Below are 13,386 nucleotides of genomic sequence, written 5' to 3' on the forward strand. Positions count from 1 at the left end.
CTGCACCTCAAACTGTTCAAAGAAAAATTTGTGACATGTGACTTTGTGTGTGTGTTAAGGCGCAGCAGGATGAAAATTGTTGGGATGGTAGCTGTTTCTACGTCCCACCCCCAGAGTACTGTGATTGGAATGGGACCCGGGGAAAGATCACAGTCGCTGGTCAGTTACAGATGACAGTCTTTCCCCCGCTGCTCCCTCTTCTCAGTTTCTGTTCCCCTGAAAGACTGCCTTCCGAATACCTGAATCTTTTCTGAATTGATTTGGAGGCTCAATTTTGGATGGGTTTTTTTGTCTCCCAATTCAATTCAGATTCAGTGATTCGGCTTCCAAATCGGGCCAAATCTTCTACCACATGCTGGCTATGGTCCATGCTGATTCAGCCTAGCCAAATTAGACTAACCTGCAAAGTTTGAATCAATTCAGTCTCAGGCTTTTTGAATGTCTGTCCCTAGCCTTAGAGAATCAACTTCGCCTTCGCACACAAGACTTACTTTGGTTACCAAAGCCAGGAGTGAGGATTCTCCACACAACTAAGAACCACAGCAGTGCTATTTTCAGTCATTTTGCCATGCAAAACCACATTTTAATTCTCTCCAAAAATTCTACCTAATCTCCATGCTGACACACAGTGTGCAATACTTTGTAAGAAAACTGATTTTTTTTATTTAAGTTGCCTCAAAAGTTCGTGCATTTGTGTCATGAAAAATGCTATATAGACATATGATCATGTTAATCAGTATCTAATATGTCAAACCACAGCATTGCATACCGTGATAAATTATTTAAATTGACAGTATCAACTAACAATTTTAAAGCTGTTAATACATTTTAATTATCAGAAAGCTGAACACCCTGTATTTCAAACAGCATCTAAAAGGTCAAGGAAGAACATTTCATCATTATTTTTTAAATAAAATTTTAGGGAAGGAGTAAAAAAAAAAGTTTTGATACAAAAACTGTAACTAAAGAATAGCAATTTCAGAAGTAATGTTTTTTCTCTCTCAGGAATCCTGGCTTTTGTCATGACAAGAAAACATGCAAGACTGGCTTACTGTGCTGTTTTGTAATATATAGAAGTCTAATGCATCTGCTGTACTTGCTCTTTCAGTTTACTATATATTTAGATGTAGTATTCATTTATAAACTGATGAAATGTTATCCAAATAAAAGAATGTTGCTTTGGTAGATGTTCTGGATAAATATCCAGGGTACTATAGCACAGAATTATATCATGTATCCTGTTTGTTACAGTCTGAAGACAAAATTACAGGTCCTGGAATTTCAGTAGGTTGAAAGATGCTGCATGTTAAAGAATTTTCCCACGACTTCTTCCAGTACACTGACAGTCTTAAAAAGGTACTACCCCAGAGCCTTTGACTAATCATCATGTCTTGATATGATGATTAGTCAAAGGCTAATCCTCACTGTACTTGATTCTTACAGTCTGAGCACAAATGAGTCACAACAAAGCAAGCAGGAGTGTGAATTTACAACGTATTAACTACTCTGCAGAAACTGCCTGTATCCATGCTCTTTTCACAAGGTAAATACAAAATAGTATGCCTACGAATCAAAGTAGAGCAAGCTACTACACCTTCACTACATAGCAAAAACTTGCACAAGCAGTTACTCTTCAGGCTCACACCTTAACTTCTCATGTTTCTGTAGCCATGTCTTGAAATATGGTCTTGAAATATGGTATGGTATCAGGTTGAAACATGTTCATAACACCACTGCAGGAATGGTAGAGACAATTTAGTATAGAACAAGTAGAAGCTCCATTTATTATTGTCACTATTCTGAGGAAAATCCAAACTTTTCACTTATAACAAAAGATGTGAGTTTGCACTTTGATATCACCTTCCACCTATAGAGTTCAAAGCCTCACAGAACTATTAATTAAGGGCTCTTTTACACAGGGTCATTTCAAAAGATTAATGAGAATTTACCAGAGGCTTGAATTTGAAGTAGATTAGTTAAACCACATTAAACCTCTGTACGGATACTGCCATCCAGAATTAGAGTGGCCTTAATATGGCTTAAATTTTCTTCCAAAGTGAATTCATTTAAGGCCACTTTAGTTCTGGATGGCAGTGTCTATAGTGGGGTTTAGCGTGGTTTAACTAATCCACTTTAATGAAATTTACTAACCATGTACATTTTAGACACAAGAAAAAAAACCCACCAAAAAACACAAACTTTTCCTGAGTCTCTTCAAATAGGTAACCCTAAGATTCAAAGCCTCCTGCCTCCTCCCAAAAAAAAAAAAATCACATGGGCTATTATACCCAATTCACAAGCAGCAAGCTGAGGTATAAAAGTAGAAAATGGCTTGACCAGTAGCACATTGTGACAGAGCCAGGATCAAACAATCAGGATTCAAGCCTCAGCAATTTATTCTAATCATGCACCTGAAAGCTTGCCAAACTTCTCTCCCAATTAGTCCAACAAAAGATACATAGTTAGTTGGTCTAACAAGAGATTTCACACATGCACAAAGCCCATCTCACCTCTCCTGCACCATTCTAGTGAGCCATAGGTCATTATAGGATTGGTGTCATATTCTCTCTTGAAGCAGACTCTAGTTATAAAACTGTAACAGGGGACTGTTACTGGCCCCTGTTCAAGGGTAGAAAAGCAGCAGAGGGACCCTCATCTACAGCAGTATCATTTCACCATGACGGCAGCTGATGATATCAAACACTAACGGGGATTCTGGTAGACCAAAAGTCTGCTGCGGGAGCCATCGCTGTTTGGTCCTTGTCCTGGAAGAATCTGCTGAAAAGACAACTGCCAGTGGGTGCTGAGGCCCCCAGAGAGGGGACACAGGAGCAGCTGGAGCAAGCTGTGCTGATTCCACGTGGAGCTGTGGAGACCTGGAGCTGACAGGGGGAGTGCAAGCAGTGTGAGGAGAGCCAGCGCATACCCCAACAAGTGGATTGCCATGGTGAGTCTGCTGGGGAACAGTGAACTCGGGAAGGAAGCATGGGGAAGAAAGGTAATTACACCTAACAAGAAGTTTGCATGAGAAATGATTATATGAGTAAAGACTGCTAAGAGTAGTGCCCAAAAAGGGGAGACTGTACAGGGATGCTTGGGAAACAAGCATAAGAAGGTGGAGGGAGAAAGACCGCCACTGAGAGGAAGCACTAAGTAGGGAAATCAACCCACTGAGGAAAATAAGCTGAGCGACAGCCCCTACAACTGAAGAGGAAAACCACATGGTTAACTGGACATGGGTACAGACAGGATATAAGGGGTAGCGGAGCCCTGTGGCAGAGACTGGACCAGCCATCTGCCACCACAATGGTTGCTGTCAACCCTTTTCTATACTTTTTTTCTCCTATCCAGGTGTGACAGGTGAGTGGAGGAGACCGCAATTAGAGAGGTAAGTGCCGAGAAGACACTCGCTAGCACATACTAAAAGCAAGAATAAGATGTAGTAAAGAAAAATGAAGATTTTCCCATCCTTCTCTTCTTTTCTTACTTCACCTGCAGTCTCCAGTCTTTCAGGAGTATCTGACACATTCAGGAAAGAATGTGAGCTATGCTATAAGTTTGTGGATGTTCAGATGAAAAAAAAAAGATATACAAAGAAGATACACACATGCATCACACTTTCACCCCATTGACTAGATCAGATCCAGCTTTCATGACTTTCAGACTGCAAAATGCAAGTTTTCATTAAGTTGTAACCATTCAGCTGTGAACTAGAATAGTCGCATCTGAGGCTGAAGCAACTTAGAGATATCAATTTCCTCTATTCATATAATAGATTAATTCTGAAACCTAGTGGATGACATATTAAGTTATATTTTGAGAGATACAGCTGAGCAAGTGAACAAAACTTATCAAGCAATGCCACTGTAGTAACGTGGAACACAGTTCTTCATTGTGTACGTTCTCAAGATAGAAGAGCCTTAGCCATAAAAGGACTCAAATAGCTACAGTCCTAGAGGAGACAAAAAATTACAAAAAAGCAAAGAAAGCAATAGATCATACTGGTGAGCAGGAAAGACAAGGGCATTTTTGGTCATTTTTGTCAGCATCAAACAAGGGCAATTTAAGAAAATAATGCAATTTTGTAGGTGTTTACAGGGAGCTCTTCCCAAATGCTAAGGGCAGCATTGAAAAAAAAAATCCAGAGTAAAATTGTCACACAAACAAGTGGGAAAAGGATGGCATTTCAATACTGAAAGGTGATTCATAGATGTTAGGGGCTGGAAGGGACCTTAAAAGATCATTGGGTCCAACCCCCCTGCACTTGGGCAGGAAAGACTGCTGGGGTCATCTGACCCCAGCAAAGTGGGTGTCAAGATCTTTTTTGAAGATCACCAGGGTGGGTGACTGTACCACCTCTGGGGGGGGAGTCTGTTCCAGACCCTTGGCATTCAACTTGTAAAGAAGTTTTTCCTCATGCCCTCATTCCTAAAGCTATCTTCAATTAGTCTGGGCCCATTGTTTCTTGTCTTCCCCTGGGGGGGCCTTGGTGGACAGATTCTCCCCCAGGCCCTGATGTATGCCTCTAATATACTTATAGGCGCCACCAAGTCCCCTCTGGGTCTTCTCTTCTCCAGGCTGAACAGTCCCAAGTCTTTTAGCCTCTCCTTGTGTGACCTGTTCTCCAGACATCTAATTATGCCCTCCTTTGGACTCTCTCAAGCTTCTCCACATCCTTGCTAAAGTGTGGTGCCCAGAACTGGACACAGAACTCCAGTTGCGGTCTCACCATGGCCGAGTAGAGTGAGAGGCAACTTAGTCTTGCTCGAGATGCATCAGTAGATGCATGCTAGTGTTTGATTCACTCTGCCAGCTACAGCATCGCAGTGGGCAATAGGCCCAAGGTTCCTGAAGCTGCCACTGGAAGAGCAGCCCTGGGAGCAGTGTGAGACTGCTCGGGCCCATCATGGTGCATGCAGCCTAGGCTTTGGGAGCCGCAAGTCAGCCTGCAACCCCAGCAGGCTACACAGTGTGTGGGGCAGCGCATGGGGCAGAGGCCTTGGGGCTGCAGTGAGGTGGCTCAGGCCCCATCTCTCAGCAAGTGGCCAAGTGCCATGGTACGCAGGGCAGCACCCAGGCCCGAGTCTTGGGAGCCAGGGAGCAGCAGAGGCTGCTTGGGTTAATGACCCAGCGTGAGGACGGATGGACGGAGCCTGAAGGGCCCGGCCTGTGCTAGGAGAGCCCTCAGTCCCAAGCTAGGGCACGGGGAAATAGTAGTGCTGCAGCATAAGGCCCAGCACCCAGAAGCCAGCAGCAGTGGTGCAGCAGCTGAAAGGAGCTGAGCCCTCAGTGCTCAGAGCGGGGTACAGGGTGGGGAGAAACCCAGCGGCGCGGGAGAGGCACGGAGAGGCGCTCCAGCAGAGGAGACCCCATGGAGCTGCACCCTAAGCACCGCCACCTGAGGAAGCGTGAGTCATTTGGCCCTTGGGTCCCAAAGGGGAAAGACATTTGGGGCGGGCAAACCCAGAGAAGGGGCTGGGTGAGCAGCCCCCTGCCTAGTTAAGGCCCTAAGGGGAGGGGCCCCTGGTGCTTCCTGTACACCCCACCAGGGATCCCATTGGAAGGAGGACTATTTCTTGCCATGGGTCAAGGACTATATTAAGGAATAGATGATATTAAGATTGTTCATGTTTGCGCCTTATATCTTGTAACTGAAATGTTGTATTGTGATGGGTAAATAGTGTTATTTAGGGTTTGACCTTGGTTATTAGTTAGTGTTCATTGTGCAAATATATGTATATGATATTTAGTTTTATGTTTATGTATATTATAACTTAATAAATTGTATATAGTTAAGAACATTGGGCTTTGGCTAACTCTATAGAGGAAAGAGGGTTCTGCTTGAAATTCTGGCATCCCTCTCACAGCACCCCCTCCTGCCTACCCATCCCATTCAATTGAGAATAGGGCACACCCTTGGGTGTACCCAGGTTACACATGCTTTTAGTATATTTACTTTACAGCTCAATTTAAGACCAAAAAAAAGTGAGACAAACCTAGCCCTAAACCGGCCCTTTGCAGTTCCATGGTGACAGAAACAGTTCATTACATACTTTTTAATTTAAAAGATATTACACAAATTAGATATTCTATAGGCTGGAGTGTTCTAGCTGTGATGGTCCAGGAAATGCAAGAACCAAGAGTTTTGCTTTGTTTTGTTTTTAAATCAAACCAATTGTATAGTTGGAAGAATTGTTAGACAAGCTTTTGGGCACCAAGAGCCCTTCCGTCAGGTCATTTCTTGGTTCCCAAAAGCTTGTCTAGCCATGGGCAACCGGTACCTCCTGAGTTGGGGGGCACTGGATGCTGGGGGGCAAATCAGCAACTGGAGGGGGGTTCCCCCGCGGCTGATCATGCCAATTGGGGTGGTCCCCCTACGGCTGGTCACGTGCTCTGATCCAGAAGCAGTGTTTCCTCTAAGCTGGCTCTAAGAGGGAACACTGCCCAGAAGGGCCAGTGGCATGCCCAGAAGGACCAGTGACATGCCCAGAAGGACCAATGACATGCCCAGAAGGGCCAGGGATGAACCCAGAAGGGCCAGCAGCACTTCTCCTGGCTCCCCCACTCCCTGGCCCTTGCTTTCAGGGGAGGCACCAGCGCTCCCGCCTGCCCCTGCCCCGCCCGCTGCCTAAGCGGGGAATGCTGCTGTAAGGGGGTTCACCAGTGCTCTCAGGGGGTGCACGTGCACTCCCTATGCATCACCACTGTATCTAGCAATTCCCCCAACTATACAGTTGGTCCAATAAAAATAGTATTAATCACCAAAAACTCTTGCATACTACAGCAGGGAAATTCTAGGTTTTTGGGGGTGGGGAGGAGGGAGGAGAACCTAGTTTTCAGCTGCAAGAATTTTGGCCTTGGACAAACTCTTTCACAAAAGGAGGAGAAAAGAACTTGGCTGTTAATTTTTGCTCCAAATGCTCACTACATTACAGTCTAATTCTAGGTTTGGAAAGCAACTCCTACATTCCAAAACATCCCTAAGTACATCAATGTGTCCTTAAACAATGAATTAGCCTAGTTTTATTTTTGACTTTCTGTCAAAGTATTATGTTTTCAGCTAATTGTAGTTACTATTTTTATATTCTGTTTTCCCTAAACAGACTCTAGAAATAGATCTATGGTAATACAATACCCTGGTAATTTTACTGTTAGATAGAACATTTTTTTAAAACCCATATAAACATATTATGTAAAAAGCCCTGCAATCCAAAAGCAAAATGTACTGTACATACTACTTTTTGTCTCTGTATCAAGAAACTCTGGATACACAGTCTAAAAGGACTACTAATGGATTGGCAGAGATAAGAGAAGGAAACAAAAACTGCAGAGCAAAAACAGATTAATAATTTTCTACAGCTGGCTTCACTGAATCGTCTAAGAGCAGTACCTCCAGTAGGGAATAAGATTAATTAATAATACCCATTTTCTCAATAGAACTTTCTTATCTTATTGTCATTAGTGTTCAGGGCACAAAATATTTACAAGAAATGAATTATCTTTTATGTGTCCAGAGGAAATTAAGGCTGCCTATACATGAGCAACAAGGCTACTTTGACACACCGTAATTACAGTGTGTCAGGGTAGGCTTGATTAATCAAGTCTACTGGAGTGTGATAATTACCATGCTCCAGCAGACTCCAGCATCTCATGTATCAGCGTCCCTGCTCTTAAAAATGGCAGTGGAAGCACTTTAACTAAAGCTAGTCAGACAAGTTTTAGTTAAAGTGAGCCTGCCACCATTTTTAAGTGTGGGGACACTGATACAAAAGATACTCTGGGCACTTTAATTAGTGCAGCTCTCGGAGTCACTCTAAAGCATCCCCCCCGCAAACGTGCACACACACAAATACCCTAAGAGGTAACAAGAATTTCAATACTGCTAGCCTGGTATAATCCTCTAGCCAACATATTCTTCAGCTTAATGACTGAAGAAAAAATGTTACACAGCAAGTTTCTCCCCTACCTCCCCTCTCACCTGTTGATCCATTAATTTGTCAAGTCAATCCAAATGAAAACATCTCACCTACGATCTGGTGGATGCTTTGACAAACCAAAAGAAGAGCTAAAAGTGTCCTGTGACTTAATGCTTCCAGAAAATCTCTGGCAACTTCTAAGTCATAAATGAAAGCTCAGGCCTCTCTGAGCAAGTCAGTCTCTAAGGGTGCCTGTACGTGAGCACAGAGGCTGTTCAGACGCACTGTAATTACAGTGCATTGGAGCAGGCTCAATTAACTCAAGTCTGCTGGAGCATGGTAATTACTGTGCTCCAGCAGACTCCTGCATCTTGTTTATCAGTGTCCCTGCACTTCAAAATGGCAGCGGGAGCACTTTAACTAAAGCTTGTCAAACAAGGTTTAGTTCAAGCACCCCTGCCACCATTTTGAAGCACGGGGACACTGACGCATAAGATGCTCAGCGCTTTAATTAGAATGGGTCTCCCTGTCTTCTGCAATAAACCAGTCATTTCACATTTACAAAAATGTACAAAATTAAAAAATAAGATGTTTCATGTAATAAAATTGCAATTTTTCAACTTTGCCTCCTTTCACCCTAATCTGTGAGGCTGATTTTCTCATTTTTGTTAAAACTACAAGTGATCCCAACAGTCTAGTTCCTCCCTGTACACAAATGTGTACGAGAAACCCCTGACAATACAGGAGAATGCCTTCAATACTGGACTATTCTAGGGGAGTGGTGCTCAATTTACAGCCTGCAGGACAGATCTGTCCCTCAGCATGACTGGATCCAGCTGGCAGCATGGGAAGCATCAGCAGCATGCAGCTTTGCCTGGCACATCCCCTTCCATGCTCTGTACCATGCTGCTGATCCCCCTGCAGTCCACCCTTTTACCTATGGTAAGTGCTCTTTACCAGAGGTGATCTCCTCCCTCTGACACTGGCAGCCACCTCCCTCCCCTACATCAGACAAGTAGTGGCCCACAATGCAGCTGGGTAGCAAGCACCCAGCCCTCCAGCCGAAAGTTTAGTATCACTGTTCCAAACTAAATATCATTATTTAGATTTAATTATTTAGATTTAAATCCTGCACTCTCAACATCACCAGCAGCAAGATGAAGGTTAAAACATTCAAGCAGTTGGAGTTGGAGTACTGTGTCCAGTTTTGGGCACTGTACTTCAAGAAGGATGTTGATAGACTCAAGAGGGTCCAGAGGAGGGCCACTCGTATGGTTCAAGGCTTACAGGACAAGCCCTATGAGGAGAGACTGAGGGACCTGGATCTCTTCAGCCTCTGCAAGAGAAGGCTGGCAGTAGAAGGGACTAGACAAGAGACTCTCATATCCTTTGACAGGCCTGTATCCACTGAAATACTCAATAAAATGGCTGGACTGTTGTTGTAGCCATGCTGGTCCACAAAGAGAAAAATGGTATAATAAAATATTTCACCAAAAAGCCATCACCTCAGAACCCTTACTTCTTAGGCGTTGGTAAGAAAGACATGCAACCACTTATTTTATGACTATATTCTCTCCCCCCTCCCCCCCCAGCTGAAGCAATTTGGCAATTTTGGATTAAATTCACTCTACACCCCGCTTCCCCCCCCCAAAAAATCTCCATCTGTATTGTTCACTTTCATTTCCTTGGCACAAGATGCACTCCTAAAACAGGGATATCATTTTCCATTATAGAGAAGACTCAAAGAGCTTGTTAAAGAATATTTATTTCCCACATTCTTCAAGACCAACCGAAAGAGATAGCTCCTAAGGGTGGGCAGAGGAAATGGAGTGCCAAGTATACTAACAGCAAGTTCCTCATTGGCAGGGAAATTGAGGTAATGCTTTATATTGTGGAAACAATCTCAACAGAAATTTCAAATAAAGATAAATGCCTAAAGAAATCTAGGGGCTTATCCAAACTTAGCTAGGACATTTGGAACCTGTTAAATTAATAGAAATCAGGTGGTAATCTCAATTAATTATTTTCTTCATGACATTTCCAGTTCTCCTTCTAGTAGGGCAAACGTTGTCAGCAATTTCTCTTACAGCATTTCAGCATTTCTGCTTCCAAATCCAGCTGAATTATGTAAAATGGGGAGGAAATAGTTATCTAAGTAAGTAATTTGACAACTGGAAGCCAGCTGAGTTTGGGACTGATTACAAACAGGTAGTATGGGTTTTCCTGTGAAATTTCCTGTTCTCATGAAGTTTAAAAACCAACTTTGTTAACTCAAAGGTTTGAATGCTTATAGTTTCAAAAAAATCTCCAGGATGATGCCTGAGCAAATATTTTAACTGCTTGTTACTTAGCCAAGTTGAACCTTTTGCAATTCCCTCTTCATTCTTAAACCTTTGTCTGTATTGGGATTAGGCACAGATCAGCATAAAAAATTTCTACCAGTATATTGGTAAAGATTCCTGATTGCAGTATTTGAATTTATTCCAGCAATTAAGCCTATTCCAGAAACTATTTGTGTAACTTATGAAAAAACTTGTCTATTGACTATGTATTTGAAACTCACAGCATAGTAGGACAGTCCAAAAGGATAATGCAACATTAATACATGGATTAGTGCCATATTACAAATAATCCTGACATTTAGCTCTGTACATCACATTGTTATACTAATCTATTTTTAAGTGAATTTTATTCAGGGTAACTTTGTTGTGGTGTTTAAACACATTTACATTTTTTTATTGTTGAATATTGCATCTTACTACAATAAAAAACATAAATGTGTTTAAGATGGGGGTTGTCAACTGGGGGTACGCATACCCCTGGGGGTACTTGGACCAGTCCTAAGGGGTACGCACGGGCAGGTGGGGATAGAGCGTTGCCACCTCCCAGGAGCAGGGCCAGGGCAGATAAGCTCACACACTGCCACACCCCAGCCCGGTGAGCTTCCCCGCCCCACTCCTCCTCCTGCGAGGTGGTAGCACTCTGTCCCCACCTGCCAGCATGCCGTCCCCACCTTCCCACTCAGCATCTGGCCATGCACCACCCCCCTCCCCTCCCACTTCAGTGGAGGTGTCTACATGAGACATTTACTGTGGACTTGACTAATTAGCTCTGTGGTAAACATCTTGGCATCTACACATGCGCCCCTATTAGGCCAGAGTAAACTAAATAACTCCGCAGCAGGATAGTATTTGTAAATACAAGTACTATCCTGCTGCGGAGTGGGTTTGTTGGGGTTTTTTGGTTGGTTTTTTTCTTTTTGTTTTTTCCTTACAGCAGCACATGTGTAGACACAGCCTCTGCTGGCTAGCCCTGCACTGGAGCACCTTTGTGCCCCAGCCAACCCCTCCACAGCACCTTAATCCAGGGCTGGCAGGCTGACCTCTGGGGCCCCCTCTCAGCCAAGGCTGCTCTGACACACTGTGCTGTGGTCTATGGCACATGTTCAAATGGCACACCCAGGAACAATAAAGCTACCCCATCCGGGGTAGCTTGCCATGTGCCAGAGCTCATAGAGCACAAGCATTCCCAGGAGACAACTAGCAGCAGCACAAGGTGCGCCACCTCTAGTTGTTCTCAGGGAGCCAAACATCCACACACATCTGATGTGGCCATTATGAAGGATCCATACCAATCAAGCAATACCTAGCTTCCAAATCCTTTATAAAGCTTCAGATTGACAGGGCAGTGCATGTTGTGGATCCCTTGGTTCTAAAATCCCAAGGGAATGGGTATGTTTTCTTTTGCTGGTTAGGCCAGAAATACCACTGTTTGCAATGCCACAGTAGAAATCAGGAAATACAAATTAGGAAAGAGCTTTGCCTGAAAGAGGAATGAGGAATTTAAGTTTTCAAACATTAAAGTGGGGCTCAGTTCAAATTCTGGAATGAAAGTTTTCAATCAGCTTATATTTTATGTACCTCAGTTATCACATACTTTGTCATGGGGTTAGGTTCCCAGAAGAACGGTTATACTTTTAGTGGCATGAGTTACATTCCTGGCCCATGATCTTTTCTAGTTTATCAGTGCAGGTTCCATCATAATACAGACCCATATGAAAACATTACAAGGACATTTAATTCCTTCAGCACAACACTTCTTTTGCACAATTCAACTGAGTCCAATTTAAACTATGACCACAATACCTAACAAAGGCAACTACTATTTCACATAATGGCAAAAGCTTCTTCATAAATATTCCTAAATTACCCTTTAGCACAAAACTTTTTTTAATAATACAAATTATTTCCTTAAAATTTGGTTTGAAATGGCTAATATTTTTTAATTTTGAACTAAATACACCTCTCCTGTCTAGATTTTAATTTTGAACTAAATACACCTCTCCTGTGCCTTCAGAATTTTCTTCGTGCATTAATTACTAGTTAGTAGAGTCCTAACCATAAGCTAAATGTTTACTTTTTTGAAGGTACATGTTGTAGAATTTCTCATTATTACAGTACTAACCTTGCTGTTTTGAAAATGAAGACAAAGAATTATCAGGCTTCAGGACAGGGGCGAAGAAAAAGCACCAGCAGTCACCAAGCTCACAATTAAAAAAAAAAAGCCACTAGCTTGGCAAAAAAAACAATTTCTTACAGCTATTATTTCCACAATACATATTTAAGATTTGTAATGCCTTTACAAAAACATAGGAACAATGACATTTTAACTGCAAGAGTCACAGTACCTATAGATTCAAAGCTGACAATAGCTCATTAAAGAAACATTAGCGCAAGTACTACTAACCTCTGCAACAAAACAGATCCTGATTCCTAAAGCTGGGCTGAGGGATTGATTTCCATACTTAAAAAGACACAGGTGTGTAGAAAGAAAGTTCTGGCATTTGTGTAGCTGTGTAAAGATATAGGCTACATTTAAACTGAAAGAATACATTACAATGCATTTCCCCATTTCTGAATGTTCACAGTTACAAATCCCAATAACATATAACAGAAGTAAAGGTTGTATAAGAACATGGCTATAACAGAACACAACAGATTCTTAACTCCCAAAAAGCAAAGCTTGAGCATAAAGTGAGAAATGGTCACTCAAACCACCAAGCTGAGTGCAAACCACATAAAAAGACAGCTATTTCAACTTGGCCAAGAATTAATTTATTTTGCAGCTACACACATGGGCAGTGCAGACAGAAGTTACAGAAGACGCTCTGTTTTAAAATGTCTTCAATTCATCCCTCATGCAATGAGGGTTCAGATGTTCACCCAACTGGCCATTTTTTAAGCTGTCTGAAGCCACACACTTGTGTTTTGTCATGCTTATAGACTGCTTTCTGTGGCCAGATTGGGCAAAAATTGTCACTTCTGTCTGTGCCCTGCAGTTGCAACTGTTCCCACTAATAGTAAGGCTGGGTTCAGCCTAATGTCATTCAGGAGACCTTCTTTAGTGGGCCTGTGAAATTAAGGCTGCTGTGTAATGATTTCACTACTAGAGCCTCATGACAAGGGCATTC

At 42.6% G+C, this 13,386-nt stretch overlaps 1 long non-coding RNA gene across 1 annotated transcript in view; it reads right to left on the bottom strand.

The window, feature by feature from the left end:
* Positions 1 to 12,758, bottom strand: part of LOC102372954 — a 33,488-nt gene extending 20,730 nt beyond the window's left edge. Inside the window, exon 1 of the long non-coding RNA XR_323286.1 lies at positions 12,663 to 12,758. This is a non-coding gene — a long non-coding RNA (uncharacterized LOC102372954). The remainder of the gene's footprint in view (positions 1 to 12,662) is intronic.
* Between the last annotated feature and the right edge of the window lie 628 nt (positions 12,759 to 13,386).

Source organism: Alligator sinensis, unplaced genomic scaffold (genome assembly GCF_000455745.1).
Source record: "Alligator sinensis unplaced genomic scaffold, ASM45574v1 scaffold169_1, whole genome shotgun sequence".
Taxonomy (NCBI): Eukaryota; Metazoa; Chordata; order Crocodylia; family Alligatoridae; genus Alligator; species Alligator sinensis.